Source organism: Lynx canadensis, chromosome B3 (genome assembly GCF_007474595.2).
Source record: "Lynx canadensis isolate LIC74 chromosome B3, mLynCan4.pri.v2, whole genome shotgun sequence".
In the NCBI taxonomy this organism is placed as follows: domain Eukaryota; kingdom Metazoa; phylum Chordata; class Mammalia; order Carnivora; family Felidae; genus Lynx; species Lynx canadensis.
In genome coordinates, this window is record NC_044308.2 from 139352483 (window position 1) to 139357874 (window position 5392).

A 5392-nucleotide genomic window follows, 5' to 3' on the forward strand; every position below is an offset into this window, starting at 1 on the left:
GAGGCAATGGGGAACGTGAGACTGCTGTGCTCACGGATGCCCTCGGAACCAGTCGAATCAGAACCTCCTCACACGGAGCCGGGGCCTCGTCAAGATGCTGTTCTGTTAGAAATTCATGTACCTTTGCAATTTCCCCCCTAACGTAAGGTGACAATTAGGAGGGCATTCCACGTATGCACGGAGTAAAGATTTTGTGGTAAGACGCAGCTTCCCAGTGTGATGAAAAATGATCCTTTGTGTGTTACTTTTATGAACAGCGAGGGTTTTTTTCTTTTTTCCCCCTCTACCAAAATGCCAGTTAAATTATATTTTGATAATTTTCTCAACGTGTCAGCTGCCAACAGCACTTTAAATAATAAGAATTAGATCCCTCCTAAATAAGGCGGTAATTCTATTAAAAAATGCTGGAGGCCCCCGGAGCTCAGGGCCTTATGGAGCCGAACCACAGGCTTGCTGCAAGGTTTACAAAGTCCTGAAAACCTGAACACGAATTTGCCCTGCTCCGCGGGGATCCGCCATGCCCTGAAATCCTGATGGGCAATGCGCCCAGCCCGTGGGAGACGACGAGGGACCTCCGCCTGGTTCTTACTTGGGCATCTCTGAGCTCCGTGTGATGGGGTGGGAAGCACTGTCTTCACTGCAGAAGAGGAGACGGGAGCTTAAGGAGCAGACGGGACTCACCCAGGACTGTGCAAAGGGTCAGTGGTGGAGAGCCAGGAGTAGCTAGCCGGGGACCGTGGCAACAGGGTTCCAAAGCATCACATTTTTTTGGAGGTTGGAAACGGCCACCCATTTGCCTTCATAAAGGGTTTGATTTGGTACAGCTGATATAATACATAATACATTATGAATATATTATATTACTTTTTGAAAACATTTTATTCACTACTGTGGAGACAATGCAGCCTGCTTTCTCCCTCTCCGACACTCGTTCTTTTCCTTCACCTCCAGATGTCTGTAGGATTTTGAAATTTATCTTCCTTATTCCGTCCGCGCTGTGGGTTTTTATTACTCAGTATTCTTCTGTATCAATGTGTAATATTTGTAGACTTGTGGCTTAACCAGCATCCTGCATTTTAAAAAACTTTCTTGGGGCACTTGGGTGGCTCAGTCAATTAAGCTTCTGACTTTGGCTCAGGGCGTGATCTTGTGCTTCACGAGTTCGAGCCCCACTTCAAGCTCTATGCTCACAGCTTGGAGCCTGGAACCTGCTTCAGATTCTGTGTCTCCCTCTCCTCTGTCCCTCCCCAGCTTGTTCTCTCTCTCTCTCTCTCTCTCTCTCTCTCCAAACTAAATAAACATTAAAAAAATGAACAAAAGTAAAAAGCTTTCTAAAAAAAGTATATTCACAAAATATTCCAAATGTATAAAAAGTACAATGTCATAGACATAGATATTTACGTAATGCAGATCTGACACATGAATATTCTGTTTTATTTTATTTTTTAAATATGTTTTCTTGAAAGACACAAAGGATTACAGATTTGGCTAATGGATTCTTCATCACCCACACAGCACCCCCTCCCCATATAATCCCATCCATGCCTTTTCTTTCTTCCCCTGAGGAAATCTTTTCTAGATCTACTCTTTTCTGTTTTCTGTTTTTATTATATGAAAGTAGCTCTAAACTTATAGAATATTCTGTTGTGTGGTTTTTTTTAAGATTTATATACTTGATATCGTCATCTTTCTCCCCACCTCTCTCTCAATCTCTACCTCTATCTCTTTATTGATTAAATTAATTTTGAGGGGCATCTGGGTGGCTCAGTCGGTTAAAGCATCTGACTCGTGGTTTCAGCTCAGGGCATGATCTCACGGTTCATGAGTTCGAGCCCCACATTGGGCTCTGTGCTGACAGCATGGAGCCCGCTTGGGATTCTCTCTCTACCTCTCTCTCTGCCCCTTTCCCACTCATGCACGCAAGTGCTCTCAAAATAAATATGTATAACATAATGTAATTAATTAATTAATTCTTGTGAATCGTCCATATTGCTACATGATACTTTATTTAGTTGCTATTTAACATCCTGTTTTTTTATCCGTTCTTCTTTGAATGGGCGTGTATGTCACTTCCTCATTTTTTTCTTGTGATGCAAAGCCCCACAGCGAGCATCCTTGCACACACCTTTGCGTGTATTTCTGTCAATATGTGCTTTGGCCATGAAGGCATCCAAAAGTTGAACTGTAGATCATTGAGTGCGTATGTCTCCGAGTTGTAGATGTTACCAAAATGCTCTTCGACAGAGTTGTGGTGCTTTGTGTTTCCACTAACAGTATAGGAGACCACAGGATCGCTCCATTTTCGCAGGGACAGTTAGTACTGTCAGATTTTTTGTTTTAATTACAGATTCCTAATGTGAACTGACGATACAAGGCTTTAATGGTGTCACTTGTTCAAACTTGCATTTTTCTCTTCTCTGGTGAGTGGGAGTGTGCTTCTCTGCTTGTTGGTCATTGAGATTTCTTCTACAAATTATCTTTTAAAACACTGCCTCTCTTCTACTATGTCATTTTTCTCTCTCGGGGATGTGATAGTGATGTGATAAACACATATTTGCATATGTGGGTTCTTTATATAATTTATATATACCCATAATACATACATGCACTGTTTATTTAATTTACATATTTTTTTTTTCATTTATATGCCCTGCAAATGCCTTATATCCCAATCTGTGGCCCTTGTTTTAACTTCGCTTATAGTGTCTTTTAAATCACAGAAGCGTCTGTTTTCAGTATAATTCTATTTAATTAATCTTTTCTCCATTCTTTCGAAAGTGGTCTATGAATAGAAAACTCTTTTAGTCTGGTAAAATTATCATTAATAATCTATCAATATTGAGTACTAGTTTGGCTGAATATACAATTCTCGATTATATAGTTTTCTTCCCTCAAAACTTGGAAACGCTTCTCTTTTTCTCTTCCTCCCTCTCCTCTTCTACACCTTGTCCTTTTCTTCTTTTCTTTTTTCTTTCTCCTCCTCCTCTTCCTCCTTCTTCTTCTTCTTCTGACCTGACATAATTGGTATTCCTTATCCACAGTCCATATTTTCTTTTCTTGCAAACTGTCTAGGTATGCGTTTATCGCCCATCTTGTTCAAGGTTCAGCGTTGTCCCTCAAACCAAGGAATCCTATCTTTTACTGGGTTGCAGTTATTTTCATCGTTACTTTTTGGTAATTCGGTGTATTCTCTCCTTCTGGAAATCCTGCTAAATGTTGGTTAGACCTTCTAATTTTGTAGTCCGTGAAGCTGAATCTTTTTTTCATAAGGTATGTCTCTTTTTCACACTGAGGCTTTCAGGTCAGTCTCCCAGTTGAGTTGTGCTTCAGCTGTGTCTAATCTGCTTTTCGGGTTATACGTTTAGAGGCTTGATTTCACTTTTATTTTCATTTTTTAAATTTTTTTACATTTATTTATTTATTTTGAGAGAGAGAGAGAGTGAGCAGGGGAGAGGCAGAAAGGGAGGGAGACAGAGAATCCTGAGGAGGCTCCATGCTATCGGCACAGAGACCAACATGGGACTCGATGCCATGAACCATGATGTCATGACCTGAGCCTAAACCAAGAGTCAAACACTTAACTGACTGAGCCACCCTGGAGGTTTGTTTTATAATAAGTGTGTATTATATGTGTAGTGTGTTGTATATATATGTATATATATACATTATATATATACATATATATAATATTATTATAACTATATAAACATGAAATCTATGTAAATATCTCTACTTCTGTTTTCTCTATCCTTATTTTAAAAATCACAGAGTTAATACCGTAATTCTGAGCAAATGCAACACAGGTTAGAACCCAGTTTCCTTCTTTCCCTATTTGTAATTCCTTTTACATCGGTGGGAAATCTGTATCCCATTATCCTCACTATATTTACTCATTTGCTCTAGTCTAGAATACACAGAAAGCAATTTCAGAATTGTTTAGCCATCCCACTGCTAAAAGCAAACCTACTAACTAAAGTTCAAAACACATTTACATCTTTTTTACGTACAGTTTACCTCCTTTGAAAAGAACAAACCTAAAGTGCCCAAATCTAGGCGTTTTGAAAAAATGAACGCACCCCTGTAAACCACACCACTATAAGTCATAGAACATTTCCGTCCCTTCAGAAAGTTCCTTGTGTTCCTTCCTAGTAAATTTCCCCTCCTTGGTTCCAACGGGAGGCAACCGCCCTTCTGATTTTTCACTATAGATTAGTTTTGCCTGTCCCAGAATTTCATATAAATGAAATCAGACAGTGTGTTTTCTTTGTGGGCGGCTTTTTTCACTCAGCGTAAGGTATGTGAGATTCGTTTATGTTCTTGAATTCATCAATGCTTTTTATTTATGAATTTATTACAATTTACTGACTTGAATTCACTGGACTTTTGTGTACTTATTGGAATTTATTATAATTTATTTACAAGTATGTTCTCAAATTTATCTCTTACATCCTTGAATTTATCAATTCATTTATGTTCTTGAATTCACTCAATGTTATTGCTGAGTGATATCTGATTAGGTTATTATTTCCTTATCTGTTTACCTGTTGATGGACATTGGAGTTATTTCCAGTTTTTAGCCAGTAGGAATATAGGTGTTATGGACATTTTTGTACAGATTTCTTTAGATGCATATATCTTTATTTCTACTGGGCATATACCTGAGTTTGGAAGGATGCCGCCAAAACGTAGGTCTATGATTAAATTAACATAAACTTTTCCAAAAAGATTATACCATTTTTCATTTCTACTAGCAATATAAGAGTTGTATGGTTCACATAATCACAATATTTGACTTTAACAGTCATTACAAATTTAGCCTTTCTGAAGGGTGTGGAGTGGCATCTCACTGAGGTTTTAATTGTATTTCGCTGATGACTAATGATGCAGAGAACTTTGCAGGTGCTTGTTGGCAATTTTTACGTCTTCCTTTGTGAAGTGTTCATATGTTTTGCTCATTTTAAAACTGAGCTTCTTGGGGCGCCTGGGTGGCTCAGTCGGTTGGGTGTCCGACTTCGGCTCAGGTCATGATCTCACGGTCCGTGAGTTTGAGCCCCGCGTCGGTCTCTGGGCTGACAGCTCGGAGCCTGGAGCCTGCTTCCGATTCTGTGTCTCCCTCTCTCTCTGCCCCTCCTCCACTCATGCTCTGTCTCAGAAATAAACATTAAAAAAAAAATTAAAACTGAGCTTTTTTTTTCCTTTATAAAAAATGTTTATTTGTTTTTGAGAGAGAGAGAGACAGAGAGAGAGAGAGGAGGGTTACAGGGTTTCAGAAACAACTTGCCGTGGGTGACAATTTCTTCAGAGTCTCCTTAAACCGATTTTTGGAATGGGACAGAGTATATACATCAGTTCCTAAATAAATAACTTCCAGGTAAGAACTAACATTTATAGG